Below are 16,614 nucleotides of genomic sequence, written 5' to 3'. Positions count from 1 at the left end.
TAACTGCATTTCTAATCCTGTTGTGCACTGAAATGTCTGACTAGTTCCATGTTTTGTTAAATCCTCACATGGTACACTTTTCTCTGGAGACTCCCTTCTGGAAGGTCATAATTTTCTAAACCATCATTTTCTGGTTTCTTTGTACCCAGGAGTTCAGTTCTCAGCTTATCTCTCTCCTCTCACATTTCACCATAAGATGCAAGAAGAAGGCAAGCTGCAGTTCTCGTATTTAGTTTGGAAATCTCCAAACAAAATGTGGTATATATACATACATATATGTATATATATATATATATATGTATGTATATATATATATATATATATATATGTATGTATATATATATATATATATGGTGGAATATTATGCAGCAGTAAGATGAAATGAGGTCTTGAAGCATATGAGAACATGGATGAAACTAGAAGATACAATGTTGAGTGAAATAAGCCAGATGCAAAGGAATAGATATGGTGTGATTTCATTATAATGGCTGAGAAAGAAAGAAAACTCCAAATCATATGGCCCAGGAAGAAAATCAGTATCATATATAGGAATGAACTAGACATTGCATCTCTGCAGCCAGAGTACACAAATGCCTTCGCAAGCAATGGCTTCCATATATTTCACATTTTAACACCAACCATTAATAATAAGGCTCCTTAAAAGAGAACAAAAGGCAAAACAAAACAAGGATAACATTTGCTCCAGTGGCAATGACACATTCATCATTTCTATCAACAGTCTCTTCAAAGTAATTAGGCCTTTTCTATTGAGCATTTCACAAGTCTTCCAGAGTCTGTCCCTTACCCAATTATAAAGCTCTTCCAGCATTTTTGTTAGTGCAATCTCAGCCCCAGACTCTTCTGATATCAAAATATGTTTCAGTTTGCTTAAGCTGCTAAAATTTAATAGAAAAGAGCTATGCTGACTTTTAATAATAGGGATTTATTAGTTGACAAGTTTACAATTTTGAGGCCATGAATATGTCCAAATCAAGGTAACATCAGGTGATCCAGTGATCCAGGGCTGCTCTGTCAGATGGCAGCACATGGTGGTGTCTTCTGGTCTTACTCTCCTGGGTTTTCTTGCTTTCAGCTTTCAGCGGCTCTATCTGTGGATTCCTTTTTGAGTATCTGAGTCTTTCTTTGTCTTCTGTGTTTTTTTCTCTGTATTTCACCCTTTTACAAAATACTCCAGTAAGAGAATTAAGACCTGCAATGATGTGGGTCCCATCTTAATAGCCAACTCATTAGAAGATCCTACTCATAATGGGTCTATGCACACAGGAATTGATTAAACTTAAGGACATGATTTTCTGGGCTACATACAGCTTCAAATCATCACAGGTAGTGATAACCAGAGAGAGAAAAGTGAGCAAATTCTATAAATACTTAAGTGACAGACAGAACTGAGCAATGAATTGTAATGTAAGAAAAAAGGAGAAGGAAGAGTGAAAGGAAAAGCCCAGGTTTCTGGACCAAAGATTTACATTGATGATGGTATCATTTATTAGGATGAAATAAACTACTGGAGAGGGTGCAGGGGTTTTTCATTAAGTTTTGGATATGTTGCGATTTCACTCTCAATGAGATATTAGAGTAGATTGCATGTGTTATGTATGCAGAAAGATGGATCTTGAAACTCATAAAAATATGAAAGTTTAAGTTATTGATTTGGCATCTAAATTCATGGATGATATGCATTTTTTGGTCTAACCTCCTTCCCCTCCTTATTTTTCTGTCTCATTCTTATCTTTCTGTTTGCTTTCTTATTTTCCTACATTTTACTGCTTATTTTCCCCTTCTCCAGCCAACTCCTTCCCTTAGTATCACTGCAGCACAGTAATAGTTGGAAAATTTCTCCTGGTTCAAAAGGGGTTGAAAAGGGTATAATTGAGTTTGGTAAATTTTCTAAAAATATAAAATGTGATATCTTTAAAATCAGTAATTATACCTCTAAGAACCAACCCAAAGAACATACATGTATAAAAATGTTCATATCAGCTTTGTTTATGATAGTTAAAAATAAGAAGAAGCTAGCTTATACGGGTAAAGGGCTGTTTACATACTGTGGGTACCATTTATATAGCTGTTTAAAAGAATAAGGAGAAAACTTAGGTTAAAGAAGCCAATTGAATACCTGTGTTCTAAAATCTTTACTTCCAGAAATAACTCCCAAATTGCAGTAAAAATATTGAAAAAAGTTATTTAGAAACAAATTCAGAGAGGGGAAACAGAAGGAGAAAAACTACTAGAGAATATAACAAAAAGAACGATGGAATATCAAAGTAAACTGAAGAGTACAGGATTAAGCTGACCAGAGAAAGATGAAACCTAAGACTGCAGTGGGAATCTAGCAGGGAGTGAACCCATTGTTAGCATGGACTCCCCAAACAGGTTCACCTCTTACAGCATCAGACAATTTGGAAGACTAAAATAGGCAGTGAGCAGAAGCAGATGCATTGAGTGAAAAGTAAGCATATAGAACATTTACACCAGAACACCTTTCTCTCCCCAATCCTTCCATTTGTCCCATCAGGCAACTAGCCCAGCAGTAGGAAAAAGTTTGTGTTGGCTTGTTTGTTATTAGTCAATTTTTATCTTTATCTCAGAAAAATTTTTCCATTGATGGCAGAGGGAGATCCCATATCGACAGCAAAGCCATTGGAGGAAAATCTGTTTCCTGAACAGGGAGACCAACCCTCCCACCCTCCCCAGGCAGCCAGATTTGCCCATGTGAGCAAGAGGCTAATGGATTGTTCTATAAGGAAACTGCTCAACCCAAGCAAGCAGAAAAATAACCAATCAGATATTGACACTTTTGATCCTTCATAGTAAAGTGATCATCTTTCATGTAAGTGCTGCAAGTCAATAAGCTTCTGTTATACATACACATACATTCATCTATGTGCAGAATTTCTAATTACCCTTTAGGGCCTCCATTTTTAAACAAACAAACAAACAACAAAAAACACCAGATCCTTCAGGAAAACTACTAGCCTGAAAGGTAGAAATCAAAACAGAAGAAAGAAGCTAGCAAATAGCCACAAATGGTACACAACAACCGGAGGGCTACATCAGTGACTGGACACACAGCATACACCAATCTGGACCAGATGGAATAGCTGGAGCCCATCACAGAACTGTAAGTCCTCTAGTCTACAGGGGCTGGTACCCCACCTAGAAGAGCACAGCAGGCTTGTTTCCTAAGGGGAAAGGAAAGAGAATTTACTAGCAGCACGGGCTTAGCTCAACCAGGTTCCAATTATGGAAATAATCAATAAATTTTGAATGCTGAAAACAGGTCTCCAGCACAGATAAACCTGGAATAAGCATTATAAGAACTAGAGGTTTTTGTCCTGACAGAGAGGAGACAGGGCTGATGGGAAACAAAACAAAACAAAACAGATGCTTTTTGAGTGGGACAGCACAAAATACTGGAAAGGGCTGGACTCTAAGAAAAGGCAGCACATAGAGTCTAATGATACATAGAGCCATGCACAAAATAATGCTCTTGATTGACAAACCTGAGGAGCAGGGGTCCAGCTCTGCAAAGGCCTTTTTTGCTTTTCCTTTTCCTTTTGTTTTTTTTGTGTACTCCTTAACAGCTCTTTAGACAGAACAAGAAGTGCTCTCAGGCTTCAGCACTGCCCCAAGCAAGGGTGGAATTAAGCTTGTTTGAGAGACAAAGTAACTAGTCAGGTGAAAGGAGTTAGTTCCCTAAAGGATGTATCTTCCCCGAGAAAAAGAGTCAAGGCCCAGCTCAAGTGGAATTGCTCCTTCAAGGAATTCAGGCCCCAGGAACAGAAAAACTGAAGCAATTGAAGCAATCATACTACCTTATCTCTGTCTCAACCATGATTCTGGCAGGGAAAGGCTGCTGAAATTAAAGGTGCCACATCACTTTAAGCTGGTGGGAAGCAACAGGCAAACAAGCACTAAATGCTGGGCAGTATAGAAAAGCACAGAGTATAGAGGCTTCACAGGAAAGTTTGACAACCTGCTGGGTCTCACCCTCAGTGAAAACTGATAGTGACTACTCTTACTCCTGAGACATGGGCCTGTCTGGTCTGGGAAAATCTGACTGGGGTCTATAATACCTGAGGACACCCTCCTCAAAAAAAAAAAAAAAAGTCTCCATATAGGCAGGGCAAGAAACAAAAAACAAGAAGAGAAAAAATCTGATCAGGTAAACAGACCTATCTTAGACATCTAGAATAAGTTGAAATGAATGTCAAAGAACAGATAGAGAATAAAGCCATCCAGCAAGAAAATCCTAGGTAAAAGAGTGAAAACAACCTCTAGAATAAACTAATTAAAGAAATCAAATACCTAAATGCCAGCAAAAAATGAGTTATACCAGGAAAATTGAAGATATGTCCCAATCAAAGGCACAAACCAACACTTCAAATGAGATACAGGAGTTGAAACAACTAATTCAGGGTGTTCAAGCAAACATGCAAGATTTTGTCAAAAATAAAATCAACAAGTTCAGGGAAGATATAAAGAAGACAATGGGTGAACAAAAAGAAAAACTCAAAAGTTTCAAAAAACAAATCACAGAACTTACGGGAATGAAAGGCATGATAGAAGAGATGAAAAAACAATGGAAACCTACAACAATAGATTTGAAGGGGCAGAAGAAAGGATTAGTGAAATAGAGGACTGGACATCTGAAATCAGACACACAAAAGAAAACATAGGGAAAAGAACTGAAAAATATGAGCAGGGTCTCAGGAATTGAATGACAACATGAAGCAAATGAATTTACATGTTGTGGGTGTCCCAGAAGGAGAACAGAAGTGAAAAAGAGAGAAAAAACTGCTAGAGGAAATAATCATTGAAAATGTCCCATCTCTTATGAAGACATAAAACTACAGATCCAAGAAATGCAGTGTACCTCAAACAGAATAGATCCAAATAGACATACCCCAAGACACTTAGTAATCAGACTGTTAGATGTCAAAGAGAGAGTATTTTGAAAGCAGCAAGAGAAAAATAATTCATCACATATTGCAAAAGCTCAATAAAACTATGTGCAGAATTCTCAGCAGAAACCATGGAGGCAAGAAGGCAGTGGTATGATATATTCAAGATTCTAAAACAGAAAACTGCCAAACAAGAATTCTATATCCAACAAGTCTGTCCTTCAAAAATGAGGGAGAGATTAAAATATTTTCAGATAAACAGTCATTGGAAGAATTTGTGACTGAGACTAGCTCTGCAAGAAACACTGAAAGGAGCACTATAGGAAGATAAGGAAAAGGCAGGAGAAAGAGGTCTGGAGAAGACTGTAGAAATGAAGACTATCAGTAAAGGTAAAAAAGAGAAAAAATAGATATGACATATAAAATCCAAAAGACAAAATAGATATGACATATAAAAACCAAAAGACAAAATGGTAGAAAATATTACCATATTGCCTTATGGTAATAACATTAAATGTCAATGGATTAAACTCCCTAATCAAAGATATAGAGTGGCAGAATAGATTAAATAACAGACCCCATCCATATACTGTCTATAGGAGACTCATTTTAGACTCAAAGATAAAAACTGGTTGAAAGTGAAAGGTTTAAGAAAAGATATTTCATGCAAACAATAATCAGTAAAGAGCAGGAGTAGCTATGCTAATACCCAACAAATTAGACTTCAAATGTGAAACAATTAAAAGAGACAAAGAAGGACAGTATGTACTAAAGGGACAATTCCATAAAAAAGCATAGCAATCATAACTATTTATGCACTGTGCCAGAGTGCTCCAAAATACATGAGGCAAACAATGACAATACTAAAGGGAGAAATACACCTGTACCATAATAGATGAAGACTTCAATTCCCTGCTCTCATCAAGGGATAGAACATGCAGACAGAGGATCAACAGAGAAACAGAAAATTTGAATATTTGATAAATGAACTAGACTTAACATTTATAGAGCATTACATCCCACAACAGCAGGATGTACATTTTTCACAATATGGATCATTCTCAAGGATAGACCACATGTGGGTCACAAAGTAAGTCTCAACAAACTTTAAAGAATCGAAATCATACAAAGCATTTTCTCAGATCATAAGGCAATGAAGACGGAAAACAATAACAGGCAGAAGGCCAGAAAATTCACAAATATATGGGGGCTAAACAACACACTCTTAAACAACCAGTGGGTCAAAGAAGAAATCATAAGAGAAATCAGTAAAATATCTTGAAGCAAATGAAAATGAAAACACAACATACCAAAATTTATGGGATGCAGCAAAAGCAGTGTTAACAGGGAAATTTATCACCTTAAATGCCTATATTAGGAAATAAAAAAGATTTTAAAAAAAAGAGAAATTAGCTGTTCACTTGGAAGAACTAGAGGAAGAACAGCAAACTAACCCCAAAGCCAACAAAAGGAAAGAAACAGTGAAGATTAGAGTAGAAATTAATGAAATTGGAAGCATGCAAGCAATCAAGAAAATCAACAAAACCAGAAGTTGATTCTTTGAGAAAAATCAATAAAATGTTTGAACTCAGCTAAGTTGACAAAAAGAGAAATGATGCAAATAAATAAAATCAGAAATGGGAGGGGAAACATAACCACTGACACCACAGAAATAAAGGAAGTAATGAGAGGATACTATGAGCAACTACATGCTAATAAACTTGACAACATAGATGAAATGGACGACTTCCTAAAAGACGTGAACAGCCAACGTTGAATCAAGAAGAAATAGACAACTTCAAAAATCAATCACAAGCAAAGAGATTGAATCAGTCATCAAGAAACTCCTGAAAAAGAGAAGTCCAGGACCAGATAGCGTCACATGTGAATTCCATTAAGCATTCAAGAAGGACTTAGTACCAGTCCTGCTCAAGCACTTCAAAAAATCGAAGAGGAGGGAAGGCAGAAAAACACATGATCATCTCAGTTGATGCAGAAAAGGTATTTGCCAAAATTCAACATCACTTCTTGATGAAAACACTTCAAAGGATATGAATAGAAGGGGACTTCTTAAATATGACAAAGGGAATATATGAAAAACCCACAGCTAACATTATCCTTAATGAGGAAAAACTGAAAACTTTCCCCCTAAGATCAGGATCAAGACAAGTTTGTCAACTATCACCATTGTTATTCAACACTGTGTTGAGTTCTAGTCAGAGCAACTAGACAAGAAAAAGAAATAAAAGGCATCCAAGTTGGAAAGGAAGAAGTAAAACTCTCAATCTTTGCAGATGACATGATACTACATGTTGAAAGTCCCCAAAAAATCTATAGTAAAGCTACTAGAGCTAATAAACGAGTACAGCAAAGTGGCACTCAACCCTCAAAAATCAGTAGTGTTTCTATACACTAGTGATGAGTGATCTGAAGAGGAAATCAAGACCAAAAATTCCATTTAAATAGCAACCAAAAGAATCAAATAGTTAGGAATTAATTTAACTAATGATACAAAACACCCATACACAGAAAACTACTAGAAATTGCTAAATCATGGAAGACCTAAATAAATAGAAGGCCTTACTGTATTTATCAATTGGAAGAGTAAATGTAGTTAAGATGTCAGTTCTATGCAAAATGATTGATATGTACCACACATGAACATTACTGCTGTTCAGCATTTATTTACCTGACTTATCCAAATCCACAAAACTGTATGTAAGATTTGAACTCAGTACCCTGGTCCCCAGCAACTATTTTTTGTTTGTTTCTATTCCTGGGGCTCAGTCCCTCTCTTTGCAGTATTGTTGGTTCTCTTAGAAGTAGTAGCATAACTTATATATACACAGAACTATTGGTCTACCTGGATTTCAGATTTTATTAACCAAGAATTTCAGATTTTATTGATTTTATTAGCCAAGAAGTTCAGATTTTATTGATTTTATTAGCCAAGAAGTTCAGATTTTATTAGTCACATATCTGCCTGATTGTCATAGGAAATCAGAAAAAAGCAAATAAAACAAAACAAAATCTGAAATACATTCACTGAAAATTTGTATTTCTTTTATATAGAGATTTTTTTTAGTTTTGGTAATATATATATATATATGCTTCTATGGAAACTGGCTTTTTGAAGAACAAATCACTGAAAAAATATTGTACCTTTGAACATAATCTTGCCAAATTTTAGGAAAGACAAAAATAAACTCAAACATTATCACTTCAAAACATTGGAATGTTTTACATTTAGTTATCTGATGCTTTGCTTTTATTTGCCTTTTAGGGTTTAATAAAGCTGAAAAAAGATATGTAATAAGTCACCATCCTGGCTTTCTCCAAATTTATCATTAAAATAAAATAGCAGCAACATTATTATAACTCCTATGATTTTTAATTTAGCATGAAGTAGTATCAGGATGTAAGAAAGGGCTTTAGTTTGTGAAACAAGGAAAACATTATGATCTCAGTGTTTTTTTAATTTACGATTTAGTTGTTATTCTTGTGTTCTGTATATTTTATAACAAGCATGGGCATCAAACATGAAATCACATAGGCAGTACATACATGACCTTCCTGTATTTTATAAATATTATAGGATTAGGAATCCTATAATAGATGAATGATGTTGGTGAGGAGGAGAGACACCTATAGAAATATCAACTCCTTCCAACACAGGTATCAGGATCACCAGCAAAAACATGACTCATCCAGGCTCTGATGGAAAGATGTTTTACTCACATAGAAAAGAGACAGGGCGAGGTCAACTTCCCTAGTGGGCATCAGTTTCCTATAGCCAGAAGGTCTCAGTTTGTGACCAACACAAATGGGTGTTTTACGCACAGCACCCTGTTCTTGTGTTCACATGCTGTTGTAGTGGAGGAATCCCACTCCTCCCTGCCAGGGACAGATTTACCACAAGGGTATGGACTGGATATCATAAAACGTGCACACCAGAATCAGATGGTCTCTAGTGAATGTTTGCATAAGTTCAGGGTAAAAAAGGAAGGAAGGTACCAGCAGTCCCCTTTCCTACTGGGGGTTGGTTTTATCCCTCCATGCTGACATACCTGGTCCTGAGCACAAGATATATTTGTGGGACCCAGGGAAAGGTGTTAGGCTGTGCCAGGACTGCTCACAACCACAAACAGCATCTAGTATTTCTCATATGTCACCACTTGAAATGTTCTCCTCTTTCTTTCCCCTCCCTTTCACCTATCTTCTTAAAGAGGAGGACTAGAGAAAAAAGTTTACTAATATCCAAAGGTCTTCCTGAATGACAGAAGACAGAATAACTAGGATTTAGAGCTGAGTTCATTATGGGTGGATCAAGCATATGGCATAAATTCAGGCAAACATAGAAAAGGTCCTACATCCAAATTGTCTGGACTTTCTCGTTCTCTGTACATAGAATGCAGGTGGCTCAGAATAGAATCCTCCATTTCATTTTTAAAGAGAAATTCCACTTTAACAGAAAGGCTTTTTTGGAGAGGAAACACATGCCTTAAACCCAAAAGGCATATATTATCTAGGAAAGCTGAGTTTTCCTATAGAGGAAGGAAAAGGCATGTAAATAGAAACTTTGTCTTCATCATCATATCCTTATCCAGTGAAAGTCAACCAAAAGACATGTGAGTGCAGACCTGGCTTAAGAAAAGGGAATTCTTGAGATAAGAATTGATCCTAGCAGATAAACAAACAAACTTAACTTCTAAGTACATGGGTTTTACCTGGAGCTAGAGGGGCAAAAAGAAAAAGGTGCCGTAAACAAGAAGCTGAAGCTTGTGGGTAGCTGAGTCTTAACCATAGATGACCTTGCCCAGAGAAAAGTGTGGGTATTATGCGTCTTCACCTATATGATCCTTATTCCTTATTATCTCTCTTAACATCCACTTCCATTAACAGTTGTCATTCTAGGGTGGGCCACAGTGGCTCATTGGCAGATTCTCGCCTGCCATGCCGGAGGCCTGGGTTTGATTCCCGGTGCCTGCCCATGCAAAAAAAAAAAAAGTTGAGATTCTAATAGGAATTCTGTTGTGATTTTTGGTAGCTATCTAAATACCACTTTATTCCAGGTTGTAAATGACTAAGAGTCATAGTGTCTTGTAAGAAAGAAAAAATAGAGAGAAGAATGATATTTAAGAACTAAATAGCAGTTTTAACTCTCCTAGGTTTTTCCTTGAAATTTAAATCTTTAAATTCTCTGTAAAGATTTTAACACCATTTCTTTTGACTGTGGTAATTCTCCTTCAATTCCAGCACTTCTTTAGTAGCTCTCAGCATAATATATTTTTACAGGTCTATCTCCCCACACAACTGCAAGCTCTTTGAAAACAATGAATTTGTCTTGATTGTTTTGCCTCCAAGTGTCCTGAACATTGCCTGGAACATAAAAGTATGTATTTATTGAATGATTGAATAGATGAATTAATTAATTCTTACTGTTATTCTGTTTTGCCCATTTTTCCTTAGTACTCTTTATTAAAATTTGGTATTTCCCTAATTTTTTTAAAGGGCTTGTTTACACATCATAAACTCAAATTTTCTTACTAACTTGATACTTCTCTTTCTTCTATGGCTAATTAGAAATATGGCTGCTTAAATTTTGTGTGAAAGTGAGAAAACAATGCTGTTCTCACCAACTTAGTAGAGGAGAATGTGAGATTCAAAGACAACAGGTGCTCTTGAATGATTGCTAATGGGAGATTCTTAGATATCCAGTCAACAATAAGATGGTCCTGGAATATTTAAAATCATAAATGTTAGGATGGCTGAAATTCCTTTTTTCCTCATTAGTTCACTTATTCTTTATTTAAAGGGAGAAGGAAAAACCTAGGAGACTTAAAAGATAATTTGTTTGGGAAAGTACCGAAGGTATAGAAAAAAATTGTGATCTCGTTGGCAGAAATCCCAATGACATGTATGATGGAAACCAGGTGTCTTCTGTTCCCAGCAGTCCTCTTCCTCTGCCTTTGCTTCTCACTCTCAAATTGAGACTCTATATTGGCATCCTTTGTTGTGGTTCCTCCCCTGTGATGTGTGGTGATAGCTGCTGGAGACAGGACTTAACAGCTGTGAGTCTGTCCTTGGACATGGATTTCCCCTTCTCTGCCCCAAATACCTGTCCCTGAATTATCTTAGTGGATAATTCAATGACAATTCAATTCAATGACAGCTGAGGGTGAAACTGAGGAACACAGGAAAATGTAGGGTGAAGCCATGGGAAGGCAATTATCACAATAGCCAAGGCCATGCTTAAGAGATCTGCTGCCCCTGAGGGTAACTTCCATGTACAGGGATAGTATGGCAAAGGATTTGGGCCTCTATAAACAACCATGCTCAAACTATTTTTCTTCTGCCATATTTATCCAATGCTCTTGATTCCCTCACCCTTCCCCACCACCTGGGATTTCCAGGTCTGTATTAATTGTTAAATACAGCAATCCTACCACCACCACCAAGTTGGTATTTACGTAAATAATTCATTTGGCTACCCTCCTGCCTGAGCAAAGAGGAGGCTATGATAAAACTAAGACTAATGATGATGACCTAATCCCTAGGAAAGCTATCCACTTGATAAATATTTACATAGTTTTATTTACCTCATCCATTAATAATTGATTTTTTCAAAATGATCCTGCCACTTTTGTTTCTATCTTCATTCTACTTGCTGTCTCCTAGGTCTAAAGATGATCAGGGTTGGTAATTTTTTCACCTTCTGCTTCACTTGATTGAAGTACTTCTTATGCATAATTTGTGCTGTTGCCTCTTGATTGCTGTATTTACAAGTATGCAGTTTCTGTGCTTATGTTTAACTTGATTCTTGAGGAGGATGAGGATTATGAAATGTAACATTCATTATTTATGGTGAATTTATAATGTGTAATATTTTACATGGGGGACTTTTTTATTTGTCCATTTTTTTTCTGTATAGTAATAAGAGGGCATCTTGACTCTTTGCACATTTACAGAATAGATGTTTTAGTATATTTGTTTTGTAGTTAATGCTGAAAAACCTCAGAATATGTGATATGGTATAAGAAATTTACAATTATGTAGATATGCAATTTTTTTGAAAAATCTGTTTTCCCTAAAAGAGTTATAGCTGTTTTTCAGAAAACTATTGACAATTTCCCTTTATAAAAGAAGCTTAGACAAATTCTTTTGAAAATATTTAGGACATTTGCTTCCAAATCATGGAGTAGTCTCAGACTTCTCCAAAAATGACCGTCTGCCTATTTTTCTATTCTTTGAAACAATTGTTTAGAATAAAATGTAGGTGGTTGTTCATTAGAGCTAGTTAAGTTCAAATCCATATCTTCATATTCCCAAATCCACCAGTTTAGTAATGATCACATTGAATTTTCTTTAATTATAAGAGTAATACATCCTATCATCACAGAACATATGGAAAACAGAGAAAAGCATAAGAGAAACAAAATCAGCAAAACTCAGAGATAGCTAGCATTGACTTTTTTTGTTGTTTCCAAATCTTTCTTCTTTAGAAATGTGTGCAAATTTTCACACCTTTACACATAAACAAAATTTTTGCAATTCTCATTTAACATACTGTAAATTTTCCAAAATCCTAATAAAACAGTTTTTAGTAGGCTACATATACTTATTACTATGGAGTTAGTATCACCTATTTAATAAATATCCAATTATTGTTTCCCGGTTCCTGCCTATGCAAAAAAAGAAAAAAAAGATATATATATATATATATATATATATATATATATATATATATGTATGTATATATGTCCAATTGTTATATGTTTTGTTGGTTTTTCAATGTTCCTATTAGAGAAAATTAAGTACTAAATAGGTTTCTATATACACTTTTTGAATATTTCTTATTCCTTAGTTAAGAATAGACTTCTGGTTCGAAAGGCATAATCATTTAAACTCTTTTACTACATATTACTAAATTAGTTACCAAAAACTAGAGGTCAAAATTGTACCTGATATACTTTTTTTTTTGTATGGGCAGGCACTGGGAATCGAACCCAGGTATCCGGTACGGCAGGCGAGAACTCTGCCTGCTGAGCCTCCATGGCCTGTCCTGATGTTCTTTTAATTTATATTTTAACTTACATATTGAAATTCAGTTTTTCCCATTTATTAACTGCTTATATTTCTTTATATGTAGTCTCCATTTTGTAAGAACTAAGTTAAGTTTAGCTTTCACACAAAATGGCACGGGATGAGAGAAACAAAACCAAGCAAAAGGCTACAAAACCAGCTCGACCAGTCTTGTGGGCAGGGGAAGGAGAAGTAAACTTAAGTGCCAGATCCTTATATGGGTAAAAACAAGTTTAAACAAATAACGGCCAGGAGCACTGGACTGTAAAACATAACCAAAAGCAGGAATTTCTGGCAGAAGATTTGAACTTGACTAGTTTGTAACCTCTGGATTATCCAATCAGCTGAGAAACAGGGGAGGGACCTGTGTGTTAGGTTTGGGGAATACATACTGCTGCTTTCTGTCACTTGGCACGCCCATTCTTGCAAGACCATTAATACATTCTTTTGTTCTCTGCAATCGGGTGAGTGTTTATTCTCTTTCAGGTGTGGCTTTCCTTCTAAAACCTTTGGGGGCTCATGAGGTTTTGGAAGAAGATCCTCAGGGAGGACAAAGGGAAGGTCCACTCTGCGTATTGAGTGGTCTCAGACTCCGCCTTTGGGGGCCCACCTCTGACAGCCAGAAGGACCTGAGACCAGACACTTAGACTGCCAATTGTGAATGAGAAAACAGGAAGGAAAAATCTGCCTCACGGATCAAGGTTAAAAAAAGGACTAGTAAGTATTGCCTTGGTTGTTGAGAGATTCTGATGAGTCTGAGGTCGAATGCATGTGTATGAACTGCGTGACATACTGCACAAAGTGAGTGTGGAGTCCCAATTCATGTTTCCCTTCTCCCACGAGGGAAGGGGCCAGAGACAGATGAAGTGAAATGGTGCTGAGAGAAAGGAACCCAGACAAGATTCAGAGTGGGTAATAGAGGCAGTTGGTTGGCTGGGAAAGAAGAGCATGGGGTACCTATAGAGTTCCCTGGGGACATTCCCCTGAATAGTCCATAGGGTGAATGTTATACTGACAGTAATCAGACCAAGGGAAATGACAAACAGAAAATGGTTAAACATTGTTGTCAAACATGGGCAAAAGAAAGCATTTTGCCGCCTGATATATTCTGGCCAAATGTGGCACAGATGAAGATTGGCTCTGTGCTGACCTTATGCTTTATGTTAATGTAAAGAAGCCCTTCTCCAAAGAGGAGCATGATTATGCTATATGTTGGCTAAAGGGAAGGGGAGCTGCTCTTTATCCTGTCAAGGTTAAAACCCCAGAACCAGAGAGTAAATCTTTAGAAACTAAAGCCTGGAATATTGAGCCTTTCCCCACCCTATGCTTCTCCCCCGAGGTAGGGACTGTTGGGCCCTGAAGTCCAATGGAACTAATGTGTGTTCCCCCCAGGGCACTGGAGGGGCAATGGGGCCAACTGCTCCATGTGTTCCAGCCCACCATAATTGAGGAAGGAGTTGGAACAGTTTAAGAAGGATGTACAAAATTTTTCATTTCTGGGGGCTCCTGAGGGAAAAAGAGTGAGAGAACATAAGCCTGCTGAGTCCCTGTACCCATTGAGAGAAGCACCTATTGGGCCAAGAGAAACTCATTACATGAACTCCCCATTAACAAGTACAGAAGTAAGGACTTTCAAGAAGGAGATGAAATCATTAATGGACAGTCCAGTGGGGCCAACTGAACAACTGGATCACTTTTTAGGTCCCAGTTTATATACTTGGTCCAAATTTGTGTCCATCTTAAATATTCTCTTTATGGAAAGAATTGTGAGGAGGGTGGCCATGGAAGAATGGGAGAGGCAACACACACCCAGAAAGGGGGTCATGGCAGTAGAACAAAAATTCCCCAATATAGATACCAATTGGAAAAATAGTGATCAGGAAAGCAGAGCACAGATGAAGGATCCTGGAGGCTCCATTATACCAAGGATAATATTGGCTGCACCCAATCTGAGAACGTAAATCGGGCATTTGAAGTGACTCAAGCAAAAGATGAAACTCCCTCTGCTTACCTACAAAGGTTGAGAGACCAGGTGAGGAAATACTCAGGAATGGACTCTGATAGTCCAGTGGCCCAAGGAATGCTAAAGTTCAGTTATATAAGGGGGTCTTGACCTGACAGTCAGAAAAAGATCCGGAAAATAGAAGGGTGGATAGAGAAGCCACTAGAGGAGTTACTGAGAGAGTCCCAGAAAGTGTTTGTGAGAAGGGAAGAGGGAAAGCAGAAGCGGGAAGCTAAAGTCATGATGAGCACTGTCAACCGCATGGTCAAGAAGAGATTAGAGCCCAAACAGGGAGGAGACAAGCAGAAGTGAGATAGAGAAACAGTCTGGGCCAGACAGGATAAAGGAGTGAGAAGGGCACAGGACTCCACAGGGAGTTATCACTGTGGAAAATCTGTTCTTTTCAAAAGGGAGTGCCGGAGTTTAAAGAAAGAGTGTCGAGTGATACCCCTAATGAATTTTAAGGGCGAGGGGTGGTCAGAAGCTCCTTGTCTCAAGAGCCCACCAGGAGCCTTCAGTAATATGAAGGTGGGCCCATATCAGGAACAAATTACATTTTTGGTAGACACTGGGGCAAGTTTGATCTTCTGAGAACCACATCTCAAAGGGAATTGGACTCTCGGTAGCTCTCTTACAGTTTCGGGGGTAATTTTTTAAACTGAGCACTTGATTTGTTGCTAGGTGCTGAGTAAACAACATAAGTAAGCATACAGTTTCACAGAGCTTATATTTTAGCAGCCCAAGATAAGCAAATAAATAAGTAAACAAGTGGGTAGGTTAAAAGGATATAGTGATAAAGATGTGTAATAGAAAAAATACTTGAATATAGTGACAAGAAGCATGGTAAAATTCTCCCCTCTCTCCAGTCATCTTTATTTCAGGTCCTACACATTTCTTACCATATATTTTCTTTCATATTTTATTGATCCTTACAAATTGTGTGAAAAGACATTTTATTAACATAAAATCAATATCTTCCTATGTAGCTAATATCTTGCCTTGATCATGAACTTAGCAGAAATTCTTAGCAGCAATTGGAAATTCCAAAGAACTGTTGTCAGTGTTCTAAATTGAATTCTCAATATGGTAGTTCATTGTAATGAATATTTGTTATTTATCAAACAACTTGAAGCTCTAGACTAATTTCAAGAACAAAGAAAAAGAGCAAAAAATGTAAAACTCAATTTGTATGCTACATGAAGGTTGTTTTTCTTCTTTTTTTTTTATCTCTCATGTCGTTTTGCTGTAGTAAAATCAGAAAGGGGAGATAGTTGGGCTTTCTGAACAAGTTTGAAGAGAATTCCTAAATGTGCCCAGTCATGCAGGTGCAATTTTGGAGGGAACTCATCTGAGAAGATTGTCTCATTTTCTCTTATAGCAATTATCTTTAATCAATAACAGTACACCTTAAGGAGTAATAATAAAAATAGAGACCTACAAGGATGGTATCTGTGAGTAATAAGGTGGGAGGTTATAGGACAAGGATTCTGAGGCACAGGGGGTAGGAAGGTCGCTAAAGGAAATGAGCAAGTAGTCATGTGATCCTCCTTTCCTCTGATTCACTAGTTCAACCCCAAACAGAAGGACTACCACATAGGAAATGAG

General features: G+C 37.1%; 1 long non-coding RNA gene across 2 annotated transcripts in view; it reads left to right on the top strand.

The window, feature by feature from the left end:
* The first annotated feature begins 11,574 nt into the window (after nucleotides 1–11,574).
* The window catches only part of LOC143682816 (uncharacterized), a 72,106-nt gene continuing 67,066 nt past the window's right edge, over nucleotides 11,575–16,614 (top strand). Inside the window, exons 1-2 of one of the 2 annotated variants that reach the window (XR_013175295.1) lie at nucleotides 11,575–11,620; nucleotides 13,494–13,724. This is a non-coding gene — a long non-coding RNA (uncharacterized LOC143682816). Of the gene's footprint in view, nucleotides 11,621–13,372; nucleotides 13,725–16,614 lie in introns of those variants that run through there. The other variant, XR_013175294.1, reaches the window with a different exon arrangement.

Source organism: Tamandua tetradactyla, chromosome 5 (assembly GCF_023851605.1).
Source record: "Tamandua tetradactyla isolate mTamTet1 chromosome 5, mTamTet1.pri, whole genome shotgun sequence".
Lineage (NCBI taxonomy): Eukaryota > Metazoa > Chordata > Mammalia > Pilosa > Myrmecophagidae > Tamandua > Tamandua tetradactyla.
This window is presented reverse-complemented; position numbering and strand designations above follow the sequence as displayed.